The sequence below is a fragment of the Protopterus annectens genome, chromosome 12.part0 (genome assembly GCF_019279795.1).
Source record: "Protopterus annectens isolate FY-2018-M chromosome 12.part0, PAN1.0, whole genome shotgun sequence".
In the NCBI taxonomy this organism is placed as follows: Eukaryota; Metazoa; Chordata; order Ceratodontiformes; family Protopteridae; genus Protopterus; species Protopterus annectens.
The window spans coordinates 741,006,249-741,023,548 of NC_056746.1; positions in this window are offsets into that span (position 1 = coordinate 741,006,249).

The window sequence follows — 17,300 nt, forward strand, 5'->3', positions numbered from 1 at the left end:
GAACATGTAATAATCACAGGTCTTATAATTATATTTAATCCCTATCATAACCCCTCCACCTGATTTTTTTGTTAGAATGTCTGTTATAGTAAAAACATTTATACCCTGACAGAACTGGTTTCCAGTCATTGTTCTTTAACCATATTTCACAAACAATAACAACACCAATCTTGTGGGAACATAGTAAATTTTCCAATAAAAAATATTATTATTAATGCTCCTAGCATTAACAACCAGGGGTGGCTCGAGCTATAGGACTGCGGGACTGCAGCCCCCCACCTGTAAAATGGGTCCCTCCACCTGTAAAATGGATAAAATAAATTCCCCATTCCCACCTGTAAAATGGATAAAATAAATTCCCCATTCCCCCCACTGTAGAACATATTAAAATAAAAATTCTCAGACTCCGTGCATGCGTGCTTAGTTCCTGACTGCTGTGTTAGGCAGACCAGAACTCCAAGCATGCATGCTCAGGCATTCCTGAGCTCCAGACTGCTCTGTTAGGCAGTCCGGATAGGGAAGGCAGGAAACTCCACCCTTCCAGCCCAGAGATCTGTGCGTTGATGACCGCACAAATTGGAAGGTCAGCGGACTGCATCGCCCGCAGGCTGGACCAACAGCAGGAGGGTCCAGCCTCCTCACGGGAGACCCAAAAGCATGCGCTGGCCATTATGGAGGACTAATCGGGCTGCAGGATCACTACGGAGGAGCTGGTCTGAGGACAGGTGATCGCTGCGGAGGACATAGCTGAGTACAGAGACAGGTAGGGTGTTTATGGTGGACAGAGAATCTGGTGTGTGTGTGTGTGTGTGTGTGTGTGTGTGTGTGTGTGTGTGTGTGTGTGTGTGTGTGTGTGTGAAATGGCCCCGTTGCTTCATGGTGGTGGGTAGAGAATAAGGCTTGAGCCCTGTACTTGGGACCAAGTGACAAGAGCCTGAATTCCATACCCGCCACCATTTGCAAAACAATTGCAGATTTTTGCCTCATATTTGTTCTGTTCCTCATAAAATCTGTGGTTTCTGTATTTTTGTTACTTAACACTGCCAGTAGTGCAGTGGTGCAGTGGTAGCAGTGTTGCCTGACAGCTATGGGTTGTTATTTTAAGAATCATACTTGCCTTGACACTTTTGATTCAGTCCATTTTGCATTAGCCCACTATGTGTGGGTACAGTGTCAAGCCACTTGGTGGCACTGTTTCCTACCTTTTTGTTGGTATTTGACCTAGCAAGGTTTGGCTTAGGTTGTTACATTCACACTTTGTACTTTTACTTAATTTTAAGGTCATACCTTAGATGTGGGTTGTCTACATCTTTGGAATTTATATTAATTTTAGTAAAAAGTTACTCATGTGTCTTATTATGTCGTTCCCCCTTTTAAAATAATGTATACTTGGGAATGACTATTTAGCATTTTGCTTTTTAAATGTACATATGATTTTGTGACACTTTTTTCTTGTGCATTTTTATTTCTTAGGAAATATACTGAATTTTACTTGGGTTTGACTGTGTCATAATATTGTGTTTTTTTGTATTGTCACAGTCTTTTAACCACATCAACAGTATAGCATGTATTTAAACTATGCCTGAGGCTTTTTGCATTTTACTTCTTCAGTTCAATGCAGGCATCTTGTTGCATAATTTGTGGTTAATTGATAGCAGTTGACTTCAATTAACTTTTAGTATTTAACTGCTTGTGTTTAGTTGCCTTTGTATCCTCTGAAGAAGCCACCATATGTGTGTGGCGAAAACGCTGTGATTTTCTGTTTTAATAAATTGCGTTTAGGACTGTGAGGGCTTCTGCCTTGTTCTTTGGTTTCCTTGCTTTCAGACAGCTATGGGTTGTCTGGTTTGATTCTTGGCTGGGGTGCCTTCTGTGTGGAGTCTGCATGTCCTCTCTGTGTTTGTGTGGGTTTGCTCTGGTGTCCTCAGTGGATATTTGTCCCTATTTTTTGGACTGTATTCCCCCATTATTGGCTTCATCCAGATTTTTTGTGCCAAGATTGAGAGCTATGGTGATAACTGAACTCACTGAATATGTTTGGGGGCTGTATTCCCCCATTATTGGCTTTGTTCAGGTGTTTTGTGCTAAGATGTTGACAGCTATGGTGAGAACTGAATTCACTAAATGGTAGCCATTTAAGTTTCAGTCTTCCTTTCCTTCATAACAATGGATGATTTGGCTTAATGGTATGCTGCTCTGGCTGTTTTGCACAGGGTCTTGGGTTCAATACCTGGCAGTGAAATGTATGGTGGTAACACAGCATTTTATTCTAGCAACTTTCCAACATTATACAAGCAATGTTTAAAATATGTCCCTGGTTTTTGGGCTTTTGCCCCCCCCCCCAAATTAAATATTGACTTTTTCCAAATTTCTTGTGCTGCAAAGTTCAGAGATACAGCTGAGTGTTGTGTTGATTTTACAAGGAGCTGAAAGCTGCAGGGGAACAAAAGTTTAGTGCTGCTTATGCCAAGTCTGCTTACATTGTAAATAGCACAACAGGTAGTGTACTTGCTTTTGATGCAGAAGACTGTGGGTTCTACTCCCACAGTAGGTATATCCATTGCTGATACTGTACTCTGTTGTAAAGGGGATGGATGCTACAGTCCTCTTTGGCAAAGATACCTAGTAAATATGAACCTGTTATCAGTTTGCCATCCATTCCCTATTGTGATATTACTAGCATTATCATTTTTTTAATGCAACATAGGCAATTTATTCCTCAAGGCCAACAGGCACTTTATTTGTAGATGAAACAATGACATATAATGTTGTTTGCTAGCAGTAACCTCTTCATTAGTTAACATATTTCTTTAATGTGGAATTATTTAGATGACTTTTACTTCTTCAGAGATCGTGCATATTTACTGATACTGGTGGACTGTAGAAGTTTGAGTAGACTTTTATGATGGAAATGCTCTGAATTGGGCAGTTTTGTCATTACTGGTGCATGCTTTATGTTTCATTGTTTACTATTCAAAACAAATTTAAAATGACCTGTAACAACTGTACTGCATTGTACAAGGAATATAATTTATTACAGTCAGGAAGGTGTATCAAAGAGCATGTGTATGTTTTGTGTTCAAGGGGCCTATGATTTGAAAACAGCCCAAAACTAATCTTTATCTGCCACTGGCAAAATGTAGTTTCTATGAATGTGGGTTTCAATGCTGTTTCAATGAATTTGAGTTTCAAGGGCAGAGAAGTTTTAATGCTAAGTCTATTTTCATTGTGAGACTGCATTGCTTTGTTTAGCAGATATCTATTAGGATTTACACTGTAAATTATAAAATAAAACTTTCAAATGAAATCCATATCATTGCAGAAGTAAAGCAGTATGCACATTACAGTGTTTATAGCAAATATGGTGAAATAACCAAGGAATGGGACATTGGAATGGCTGCAGGGGGGACGCTCCATTCAACCATAATTTTGTGAGGGAGGGAAGGGCAGCAAACTCAGACAGCCCCGGCTGAACTATACCTCTCAACTGTCCACAATTTTGCAGAATGAATAGATTTTTGCTTCTTATTTTTCGTTTGTTTCTCATAAAATTTGTGGTTTTCTGCCAAATCATTTAGGCATGAAGTCACTAAATAATGACAGACATTGAGTTTCAGATGTCATAAACTTCAGAAAAATGCATGCTAAAGCAAGACCTGTTATTCTATCAACTGTCTTTTTAGTATTGTTTGTATGTTCCCCCAATATATTTGGCCCTATCCAGATTTCCTACATTAAGAGTTTGAGATATACGTGCAAATAAACTGCTTTATAGGATTAGGAATATCGAAACCTCTCAACTGTCTCCAATTTTGGCTCAAAATGTTGCTCTCCCCCTAATAATCCCTCTGCAAAATGGCAATTTTGGAAGAAAATGTGGAGGGTTTACAATTATAAATAACTGTAATGATCAGAGTTATAGATTACTTTTATTTCAGAAATGCATATAGATGCTCTTATTTTGTCAGCTGCTCAAGTTAACAGTACTAATTTTAAAAAGGTGTCCCTTCTTTGACAGGTTGCTAGCTGTATTGTGTGGCAATTTTATATTTTTGGTCTGTTTTCATAAAATTGTGGTTTTCTGGCAAATTAGTAGCAAATCATTAAAGATTGAAGTTAGAAAATAATGGCAGACATTTGAGTTTCACATTTCATACCCTTCAAAAATTCATACTAATGCAAGACCTACTACTATTCTATTATCTTTCTAAGTTTATAAGAGCAATATTTAAAAATTGTCTTTATTTTTGGGCCTGTGTCACAGTTCTATGTATGGCTTTGTCCAGATTTCTTGCTCTGAGGTTGAGAGGTATGAGTGTCAGAGCCATCACCGTCAGCCAAAGACATTTTAAACTGTGACCTACTTGTTGCACCCCACTCCCCATTGTAGTGGCTCTGGATGTGCCCAAGCAAGGCAATGAGTAGTTATGCAGTGTAGGTGTGCAGAGTATTCCCCCATCCAAGGTAGACTACAAGTATGACCGTGGCTTTTCATCTGTCCTTGATTTTGCAGAATGTTCTGGTTTTCTGTCATATTTTTATACTGTTGATTTATGCTTCTTATTATTCAGTAAATGCATGCTGTCACAGTGCCCTGTTGCTCTGTATTATAGTAACAATGCTTTAATGACCATCAGGTAAGCTTGTCAGAGATTGTAAGATGCAAGTAAGCTTTAATAAGCATACTGTTAAAGAATTACCAACTTTGAAAGCCTTTTCATTGTTGCCATGCAGAGAATATTTGCATAACTAGATAACGTATTGAAATGCATATGACAGTATTTGTAATAAAGGACAGGATTACAGTATTTTCAGAAGCTCATTACATTTGTTGGAGACTTGCAGTCATCTTTGTAGGCTTTACCCGTAATCGAAACAGAATGCCAATTTATTATGTGTGCTCCATAACTTGTGCAGTAATCCTTTAAGCAATTTATCTTGAGCTTGTTTCTTGTTCGCTGTTCATTTTTTACTTTGATCATGTTTTCCCCATGAAACAAGTAGATAGTTGTTGTCAGGCTCAGGCAGCAGGTCTTTTTTGGATAAGAAACATTTTTACAAGTGGGGGTATCAGACAAATTACTACTTTCAGCATGTTACTTGGCACTTTTATAAAACTGAATATAAATTATAATTAGAACTGCAGTGCAAGGAAATGTGGTTTGAGCTGAGTGCTGCTTATTTTTTATACTTGATTTTGACTGGCATTCCAGTGATGTATTTAAAAAGCAATTTATTTTTTCATGCCTCACAATCTTTGTTTATCCATCTAGATATTAAGTAAGTTGTCATGTAGCCAATACATTGACATATTTTTTTTCTTCTACACTTCATTTTGTCTTGACTGGACTCTCGTAATGACGGTTTGGCACCCAGGGCAGCATATTTAATTAACGTTCCAGTTGTTGTGGTTTTGAGCATAGCTCCACCCCTTTCTAGTTGGTCATACCCCTTCCCATTGGCCAGCCTCCCTTTAATTTGAAGTCACCAGCCGCCACTGTTAACAACCATTAGAGATGCATCAAATGTTGCTATCTGTGAACTGTAAAATTTTTGACCTAGCAAAAATCCTACCTAGTGTTTGTCAAATATTACAAAATATCTGTTGCAAAAATTCTCTTTCCTCATCTTGACAAATGCACTCCATCCTGTCTGAACACATCTATGTCCAGAACTAGGCTTTGCATTTTTCAAAACAGGACATTTTTTCCATGTAGGTATTTAACCCAAAAATCTTTTCATTCACAGTGACCTAACTATCCTCTCTATAAGTGATTTGTGAAAAATATGTCCTAACACCAGTACAAGCTATACTATCTAGGAGGGCTGTCAGTTCTCTACTAACAGTCAGAGAATCCTTGTGGATGACATCATTTGTACCAACATGAATAAAAACAGATCCATACTTCCTTACATTAAGGCATTCCAAGGCTTGTCTCACATCTTCTATTTTTGCTCCTGGCAAGCATAACATTATTCGATATTCATTATCTTCTCTGCAAATATACATATCAGTTCCTCTAATAATTGAATCTCCAATTACAGGAATATATTTGCTGGCTAGCTGTGAAGAATCTATAGCTTCTAATACAGTAATATCTGCTCTGTCAGTTGTTATGAAGGCTAGACCTTCATCACCATTAGTCTTATTAATCCCTCTGTTTTCATTGTGTATTAAATTCTCATCCAGCTGGCATTGTAAATCCACAGCTTGAGCCATGCAGTCAACATCTGTCTTTCTCTTCTTTTTTCTAACAGTAATGTTCTTCAATCCTTCCACGTTCAGTTTTGATTTCTTCCTTTTTACCTGCCGCTTGCATCTTTTTTCTACCTTTTCTGTTGGAAAAATTATGCCTTTTTCTGTAGAATGAATGTTTTCTGATAGAAACATATCATCATTTCCTGTAACTTGGGTGTTACATAAAAAAGCAGAATCCATTTTACCACATATTCTCTTTCTTTACAGTCATTAATCAGTTTCTTTTTCTTCCTTGTTATTTGTTGTGAACTTATAAGTTCATAGGTTCATAGGTGTGTACTAGGCTAATGCCCTGGAGCCTTTACAAGCATAGCCCATAGAACTGCCCTGGCATTGTGCTGCCTAACTTTAGTTCCCAATGCCTCTATCAAGTAGAGCCAGTGGAGTGATCCATGGGGTGAACTTTCTATTTCCCATCCAGTCATCAAGATTTCACTTTATATTCTTGTAATTGGAGATCGCTTCTTTCTTTATTTCTTTTTTCTGTTTTTGTCTAAACAAACTGGATCATCAGATTGCTGAGTACTTGCATCCAGAATTCCAAAGTTGTCAGGGGCATCATTTTGTTTCATAGGGGTCGAATGATTTTTGCAGGCAATAGATGCATCATTTCCTAAATTTGTTCTATTTGTTCTATGCCTAACATAATTTATTTCATCAGTCCAGTCATTAATATATGAAACAACAGCTCTCCAAGCCATGCCAATTGCACAAGTGCAGTCATCATCATTACATCTAGATTTACTTCTAACAGTGGCAAGCAAAACATCCAACCTTTGACATGAGGAACACAGATCACCAGTATTATTAGCTATTACCTTTAAATATGCATAGAATTTATTATACTGTACAAGATATGTGTGCATTTGCAAATCTTTAATTGCATACTCATTTAAGGAATCCATATTCAGCTTCAAATGAATAGAATATTGTAAAAGAAAAGAATAATCAAAATCAGTATCCGCAGAATTCAAAGAGAACTTAAATCAACTTATATGACAAAAATGACACCAGCAATATACAATTAATAATAAATTAAGTACAGTAAAGTTGTTCTGACCATATAAGTTCTGCAAGCCCGACAAAAGTTGTACTTGCTTTACGTCACATGCTGGATTGTTTAGATATGCCTAGGATAAGTGACTGAACCCTAGATATAACATAGCTGGTATATAACATCAAGAAGAGTAGTACAGATAGGAAGAAAAGAAAAGTATCTATGCTAGACATGTGGAAGGCAAGAAGGAAATGATGTATGTTGGACAAGTCGACCCAATGTGTTGAGAATGATGCATGTAGTGGCAGTGCATCTGGGCATACTCTTATATGTTTGGGGAAGACTTTCAAGAAAAGGGGTGCAACACCTGGGAACTTTGCATGTATGGAATTTGGAATTTAGAATTTGCAAGGAGGAAAGATATTAAAAAGAAAGACAATCAGAACATTGTAAAAACTAGCAATAAATATTAGAAGTATTACATCTAGGAAATGAGACATGGAAGCTAAAATCTCCTAGAGTTAGATACATACATATCAGGTGCCTGGGTTTAGCTAGGAGATGCATAAAAGAAATAAGATGAATGACAAAAGGGAAAAAGATGTTTGCATTAGCTTCACTTCTCTTCCTGTTACTACTATGCCACCCAGAGCTGGATCTAGCACTAGGTGACCTAGGCAGTTACCTAGAGCTCACTAGCTGGGGGGCTGCCACATTTAATTTTCAAAATGTACACATTTCCTCCTTAAGGATGCACTCTGTGTCTGTGAGCTGTACATGCATCTTTCATACAATGTATGCATGACAATGCAGTGGATTTGATTTCTTGCACTGGAACATAGCTCTCAACCTTCCATCGCCTTCATAATGTGAAACAAATTGGCAAAATGTGGAACACATACTAATGGCTTACTAACAACTTCAACTAGGAAGGTCATATGATGGTTAAAATATGCTAGTTTTACTTTTCCTTTAATGAATTAATATGATTAATTACTATCTACCATGGATTTCACTTAAAAAAATTCCTAACACTGAATGCGTGACAGACACTTTCAATGTGGAACTTTGAGGAACTTCGTGGAACATGAACTTTTTAAGACCCCAAATGAGGTATGTTCCTCGTAATGAGGTACACTTGAGAGGTATGCACTGGAACTTCACTAGGGTTAGCATTCAGGCGAAGATTTTCCATGAAGGATTGCTGATGCTTTGCTGCATGGAACAAGATATGAAATTTGAAGAAATCCTTCTCCCTGGATACAATATGCTTCAACTTGATATAAGAAATAATGGGGAGCGTTGCCATCATCTATGAAAACACTTTTGACCTCATTCTTCATCCACTTATCCCCCCCCAAATTTGGCAATTTCAAAGTATTTATATCACTTTTGAAAACAAATAAGAATAAAAAAATGTGTGTAGTAGTCTTATACATACCTCCAGGTAACATTATCCAAACATCTTAAGATTTATCTGCTGGACAAATTTCAATATCCCCTCTGAAATCATTATGCTGTGTGATCTAAACATTGATTGACAGGTTTCTAACTCAGTCTCACCTACAAGCTCAATAAAGCTTTACAGTTTCAATCTGCTAATCACCTCCCCCACTCAACTCAGTAAAAGTAGTAACAGATTTTCTGCACTAGACTGGATCCTTTCCGCTCAGCCAAGCCATTTAAGCACTTCATATTGCCTCCTCATATAATTAGCAGTCAACTTCCAACTTTTACAGTGCTGTACCACAGCAATATAGACAAAACAATCTCATACAACCAAGTTTGCAGTCTTACTCCATTTAACAAGGACTCCTTTGCCTCATGCTTATCTTTCATCAATTGGACCAGTCTTTACACCTTGCCTCTACATGAAGCAGTCACTTACAACACTTACAGCAATACAACTTTTCTAAACATTCTCAACAATTTTGCATCCATTCATACAAAAAGAATAAAATCAAACCCTGAACCTTGATGAATCTAACAAACTAAAGAACTTTTGTCACAAAGAGAGAAACCTTGAGAACAGTGTCACTGTAGTAAAACACAAACCAGCTTACAGATTTTTCACATCTTGGAAATTGTGTTAAAAACAAATTAAATTAGACAAACAATGCCAGTCTTCAGTATAAATATTAAAACAATCCCAAATTGTTCTGGAATACAATAGATAATATACTCCACCCTGGCCACACTTCCACACCTCCACCAAACGCACACTACCACGCCTCCACCAAACACAAATGGCACAACTAATAGTATCGCTATTCAATTCAGTAACCACTTTTGCAAAACGGTACATAGCTTATTCAAAGATAACCCTGCTACTCCCTTCAACCTGCCAATCTGAACGGAAAGCAATTCTCCTTCTTTCAAGTTTGAACCTGTCGAAATAGCTGCCATTAAAAGATATCTTCAAAACCGGAAACCCGCTACCTTAACCACTGATAATCTCCCAGATGAATATCAAAATAGCAGTAAATGTCCTTACCCTATTTTATCTGAAAACTGGTCAATAACACAGAACAATGTCCCTTCACTCTGGAAAAAACAGTTACTAGTCTCATGCACAAAGATGGAAACGCCACTGAATTCTCCTATAGACCTATAGCTATCCTATCTACTCTATCTAAGGTTCTTGAAAAGTATATCCATTCTTAGATTTTGAACTACTTTAACTACAATAACCTTTTTCCTCAAACTTAGCATGGTTTCTGTTCGCACCATAGCACAAACACTGCCTTCCACAGTTTCACTAACACTATAAACTTTCACAGAAATTGAGGTAACATTGTCTTTTCTCTTTTCTTAGACCAATCTAAAGCCTTTGATACAGTTTCTTGGGAAAATTACTAACCAAACTGTCATCTTTAGGCATAACCATTTCTTTCCACTCTCCATTAGACTGTTGAATTCTTGGGAAAAACAAACCATGAGTCTGTCTAAACACTCAACAGCTTCTGTTACATAACTAGCCTATAAGTGGCTTATTTTATGGATGTGCAATAACCAAGTGCAGTACTAAGGTAGCTCACCTATCACACTGAAGGACTGTAAAATGTGATATACAAACTGTGCAATGATTCACTCTAATCATAGATATGTTGCTATTGTTTACATTTTACTTTGACAATATTACCTTCATATTGTTCCTTGTCTTCCTTGTCTCCTGTTCTGGGATGGGTGTGGGTCACTGCTCTCCTACTTTACTAACAAATTCTACTTATTAAATTTCTACTGTGATATTTTATTAAATTTTATCTGTCTATATTTTCCACCGTTTCCTGCATTGAGAATGAAACATTGTAATATCATTCAGCTACATTGCTGTGTAGTTCTGAATGACAATAAAGTTTTCTTTGACTTTTACTTTGAATGCTCAAGCATGAGAGCATGCTGTGGGACAGCAGGTGATGGTGTTCATTCCCATCAGACACAATAATGTGCAGGCAGCTTGAGAAGGACCCTTCAAAGTGGTAAGGAAGGTCAGTGATGTTAACTTCATAGTAGAACTGCTAGGCAGGAGGCAGTGGCACAAACTGTACCATGTTAACATGATAAAGCCTTACCATGATAGGGAGGCCCTGGTGTTGACTATTTGCAGTAAGTGGCAGGAGGAGTCTGAGGAGGATATGGTAACTAATCTCATCAGTGCAGCTCAGTGAAGTCTACATTACATGGGATCACCCATTACCAACCATTCCAAATACATTTGGGCAGGGCTCATCTTGACTGGGAGGATGGAAAAGAAAGCAAGCAGGTATGTGTGTTTGAGGATATCCCTGCAGATGTATCGATAGGGAATGATTTTAATAATGCACCTTGTGTGTATGTAGTTAGATGCAGTCGGGCTTGGAGACAGGCATGTGGGTCAGGTCGCCTGAGGAAGACCCAGATAGACCCCACACCTGAAGCTGGGGATGGTGAGGGGGCTTATTTCAAGGAGGGAGCTACCCTGTAGCAGGGAGTGTGAAAGTGAGCCACAGATGATGGTAATTACTGATGGTCCCATGGACAGAGTGACTGCAAGGGCAGAGGTGAGTGGTAGTACCCAGGCTGACAGTGAGGCACCGCTGTCAGAAAAGACCAGGCATCTTCTGGAAAGGGAGCTAGGAAGGGTCACAAAGATAGAATTGAGACAGATTCAGCTTTTGGACCCTACATTATGTGGCTTGAGGGAGGTAGCTAAAGATGCATCTTATTCTTAAGGAAAATGGGAGCCTGTATACTAAAAGAAAGGGTCCACATGGAGAGAAGATAAGTCAGCAAGCAAAGGATAGTAGCATTGCCGAATTCAATTCATCTTCAAATCTTGGTGAGTACCTTCATGAGGTGGACCCTGTTTTTCACAAAATTTCACCAAGATGGCACTGATATATACATTGTATTATATATCATATACTGTGGATAGAAGTAGGTCAAAATTAAAACAGATAGCTGGGTGCACAAGATCCAGGATAAAATGTGCCCAATCCTGGTAGGTACACTGGTGCCAGGACTGAAAAAAATGACAGTGTAGAATCCTCAAAATATGGAAAGATTCCTACAATGGAGCCAGGCTGGGCCCAGGGGGAGGCTGCCCCCCCTGTTGTAGAAGGAAGTAGCAGTTCATAAAAATCTCAAAAACTGCTAGGCCAAAGAAGAGTCATAAATATGATAAAGTGGACTATTGAGGATAAGAAAGAGAAATAATTTATGAATTGTTACTGTTATGCAAGAAGCCCTGAATTTCCAGACACAAGATATACAAAAAAATTAAGAGAGAAATTAGAGTAAAGAAAAATACTTCCACAAGAACAACTGTCAGAAGCTTCAAATGACAATTTGTGTTTACTAATACAACATATTTGTGAAAAACATTACATAGACCAATAGACTTTGAGTTGTTTGGAAAAAGAAGCATCTGAGGAACTACAAAAATAAAAACAACAAAACCTAGAGATGTTTGAAAAGTATAAAAAAGAAATATGGACATGGGGACATGGAAAAGAAAGAAGGATTTGATATGGTGCAATATTTATGCAAATTTAAAGCCAAATTAACCAATGCAAAAAAAGGCAACTCCAAAGATATTCAAAAAGAAATATAGACATAAGCATCCAGATATGGAAAATTTTACAATGAAAAAACATCACAAAGAGGGAATGGAATGTAGAAAAGAGGATTACTAAAGCAGAAGTTAAAAAAATAGAAGTTGAAGATATGGAGTGCCTGCAAAGTGAAGGATTTGGTGTAGAAGGTCTAACACAGGTTACACCACAGCATGATGGAACAAGTTCCCAAAGTAAGGGGAAACAGGAAGATCAGGAAACATCTGAAGAAGAAATATCGACATGGGAAAGAAAAAGAGATTTAATATGGTGCAATATGTATGCAAAGGAGAAAGCAAAACTAATCAATACAAAAGCACCAAAGATATTTGAAGAGAAATACAGGCAAAGGAATCTGGACATGGAAAACTTTACAATACAAAAAATAAGAAGAGAAAGAAGAAAAGTAGAAAAGAAGATCAGTAATGGAGAAGTTAAAAAAAATAGAAACTGAGGTTATAGAGTACCTGTGAAGTGAAGGATTAGAAAATTTAGCTCAGAAAGCACCATAGCAGGGTAGAGTAATGGACATCAAAATTAAGGAGAAACCAGTGGAATGGGAAGCAACTGGTCAGTTGCCATATTTGTGCCTCCACCGGAAACCGGTATAACATTCACCTGAAGCTGGACAACAAGGGGAGGAACAAGAAACTGTGACAACTCTGATGCAGTCAATGTTGAAGAGAGATAGGCCAGTGAGTTCCCATATGACAGACCAAGGGATGACACAGGATGAAAATGAAGAGAATGTGCTCAGGAAGATGTTATGGAACCTTCTATAGAATGCCCATAGGAAATGGAGAACAAAAAAATTTGCCCTCAGTTTAGAAGAAATGAGCTAATAGAAGAGTCGCTTGATTTAATAGAGATAGATAGACATATTAAGATCAATGAAAGAAATAGTCTGCAGAAGGTCAATAAAACCCAAACAGACAGAAGTTTGATAAAACAAATAAACAGAGTAATTAGGACTGTGCATATAGATCCATGTGACATAACAGAAGTAAACAGGATATATTACTGTGCAGCTAAATTAATAACAGATAAAATTCTACCACAAGAACACAGGGTAGTAAGGAAATGGAAGGGGAGAAATTGAATACTGTCATGGAAGTATCGAATAGAGAAAACTCTAAAGTAATTAAGACAAGAAATGTCACTGTTAGAAGAGTATAGGAGTGGGAACAGATCAACAAAAATACTCAGAAAGATAGATGTGATTAAAGCAATGTGCACTATTATAATGGATCCAGATTTATTATGCATTATCACAAAGAATAAACCAAAAATATCAGCACAGGCAGAAAAACTTAGAAGATACACAGATAAATATAAAGGAAAAGTACAAAATAAGCAACAATTTATTGATCACGCAAAAACGTTTTATAGAGAAATAGGAAACAAGGTAAAAGGAATTTAAAGACCACCAAAAAAAGAAGAAATAGATACATTTTGGAGAAGTATTTATGAAGATCCTGTAGAACATAATAAAGATGCCAAATGGATAGAAGAAGTAAAAGAAAGAATAAGAACTTCAAAAGTACAAGATATGAAATGAGATGAAGTAACAATCAAAGAGACTGAAGCAAAGTTAAGAAAAGCCTCTAATTGGAAAACCCCAGGCCCAGATTCAGTACCTAACTTCTGGTTAAAAGTATTAACATCTTTGCATGAAGATTTAGCCATGAGTAAGAACTATATATATGCACACCCTGAACAGACACCAACATGGCTAACTACAGGAAAAACAATGCTCCTACTTAACAGTGAACCTGCAGGCTACCCTAAAAATTATAGACCAATAATTTGCCTTCCGATGACTTATAAACTATACATGGGAATTGATGCTGACAGAGTTTATAGTCATTTAGAAGAAAACTCATTTATGACAATAGAACAAAAGGTCATAAAAGAAAGTCATATGGAACAAAAGATCATTTGTTGTTAAATAAAGTCATAGTGGAGCACTGTAAAAAGGGGAAGAATCTAAGTATGACATGGATTGACTACAAAAAAGCATTTGACAGTTTCCCACATTCATGGATTAAATAGTGTTTAAAAATGTATTAGATATACCCTACATTGATAAACTACATCACGGCTACCATGAAACAGTGGCAAACTGATTTGCAGTTAAGCTGTGATAAAGGGCAAATTATTATTCCAGGGATAAAAATCCAAATAGGGATATTCCAGGGTGATTCTCTGTCATCATTGCTCTTTTGCCTTGCCCTTAACCCATTAAGTTCTCTGCTTAACAGATTAGGCCATGGCTATAATTAGGCTCCCAGAAAGCAAGAAGTTGCAAAGACTTCTTATCTTCTCTTTGTCAATGATTTAAAACTCTATAGCTCATCAGATGAGGAACTGAAAGCACAACTGCAAGTAGTCAAAACTTTTTCAGATGATATAATAATGTAATTCAGTCTTGATAAATGTATAAATGTGCAAACACAACCTTTAAAGCAGGAAAGCTGCAACACCAAGAAAACATCAGTTTGGGACAAGAATGTGATATAAAAGAACTTGAGCAAGAGGAAGTATATAAATATTTGGGGACTGATGAATGATCAACAATAAAACATGAACAAATGCAAATAAAACTTAGGAATATTTTGGAAGACTTAAATTAATCCTGAAAACAGCGTTGACATCTAGGAACAAAATTCAAGTTATAAACAAATTTGCTCTTCATATCCTAGCCCCAGAATGTGTTGTATAGATTAGACAAGAAAACAAGAAGGATCCTTCATGCTCATCAAATGATTTCTAAACATTAGTGCATACCAAGATGATATATGCCCCATTCTGAAGGAGGTATGGGCCTCCTTGAAATTGATTACATGTATAGATCTGCAGTCTTGGGACTGCATACATACCTGCTGACCTCACAAGACCAAAACATACTGAAAGTTTGGAAACATGAGGAGAATAAATCTAAGATGACTTTCCTTCTTAGTCTAACAGAAGCATATCAGCATCAAGCGGGAATGGAAATCAAACTAGAAGTAGATAAAAATCAGAAGAAAACAAAAAAGGAGTGTAACAACATAGACATAAAACTGAAACTTTAATACAACAAAAACAATTCATTGTTCATGGTCATTGTCCCACTGTACTCATCCCTCATTAGACCCATTATAGAATACAATGCCCCGTTTGGTATGTACCTCTCAAGACATTTGCAACAGCTGGAAAGGCCACAGAAGTACCTCACTAAAAGAATCACAGGCCTAAAGCAGATGCCCTACGCTGACTGCCTTAAAAAACTCCAGCTATACTCTGTCGCATATCGTCTACTCAGAGGCGATCTTTGCTTAACATACAAGGCCATGTCAAACCCAGAGCTGTTGGACATGCTACACTTAAAGAAATCCCAATCTCTCAGAGCCACATGCTCCAGGGATCTAAACCTTGTCATCACAATAAACAAAACATGCTGGAGGGATAGGTTCCTGACCCAGAGACTCCCCAGACTCTGGAATAGATTGCCCATACATGTCAAGCAGAGTGCCTCTTTGGTCCTCTTCAAAAGGAACCTTGATGATTGGATGGGAGAAAGGAAATTCACCCCAGGGATCATGTCAGTCACCCTGCTAGACAGGGGTCCAGGGAAGTAAATAGTGTGGGAAGAAATTTCCAGGGAATTGTTATGGCTAGGCTTGTATAGGCCCTAGGGCTGATAGCCTAGTACCAACCTATGAACCTATGAACCTATGAACAAGAACAGGATAAGTACGTTTGGAGTGTGCCTTCCTCAGATCCTGAAAACAATTCCTACACACAACTATTTAAGAACCAGCTAACCAATCTAGTTTAAAAGCAATTAAGCAATTAAGCAATTAAAAAATGAGGCAATGAAACATAGCAACACTTACTCCCCATTTTCATAGTGCACTTGTAACAAAAACATGTTTTAAAATTACTTAAATCCAAGCTTAGAACAAAACTACATTTTGTTAAAGACAATTAGCATAGAATATTAAAACTTATAGTAAATAAATAAAACAGTGCTGTCATAACCATTGCACAGCTTATAAATCTGTTAAAAACTCAGAGCTCATAATGTTAAAATAGTAGGTTCACAACCATAATATTAGAGAAGCAACCGTCACAGCCTGATATACAACAAACAAATAACTATTGTCATTGCATAGAAGTCTGGAGAACACTCAGAATTCATATTATTAACAAAATAGACACAAAACTCACCCATTAATAGCAGAATACACTATAACTCCAAACTTAAAAGATGTCATGTTCACATCTCTAAAAGAAATGAAAGCCTGCATAAACACCTATTCTATAGAAAGTATATAGAAGGAATATTACAGAGCTAACATCTGTAACAAAGATGGATAGAAAGTAAAAAATAATAAATATATAATGAGCTTCCTTAATGGCAAAAAGTCAATCTTCGTTCCTTCAGGAATGGTTTAAGTGGAACAACACCATTAAGCCCTGTGAAACAATCAGCCCTTAAGTCCATTATCCATTTAGATTTTTCCATTTCCGTTTGATTTGTTACATGCCCTTCTCTTATAGTTGGACGAACCATTGCAAGGACCATAAATCTAAACATATGGGTGGCATTATCTCGAATATGAGCATACAATGCATTCGTAACAACCTTAATGTGTATATCAGATTGGTGCTTAAAAATTCTTTCTTTTAACATCCTATTCGTTTTGCCCACATAAAAACATGGGCAAAAAGTACAGGTAGCATCATATACCACGTTCTTACTATTACAGTTGGCATTTCCAAAAAAAATGGTATGTCCTTCCTGTAACTGGATGTGTAAAAACATTACTGGTATTGATAACAGTACAGGCTTTACAACTGCCACATTTCTGTGTGACAGAACATGTATGTTCATTCCTTTTGGCTTTGCAGCTTTTATTGCAAAGCAATCTCTTTAGATTTTTCTTGTTCTTAAAACTAAAATGAG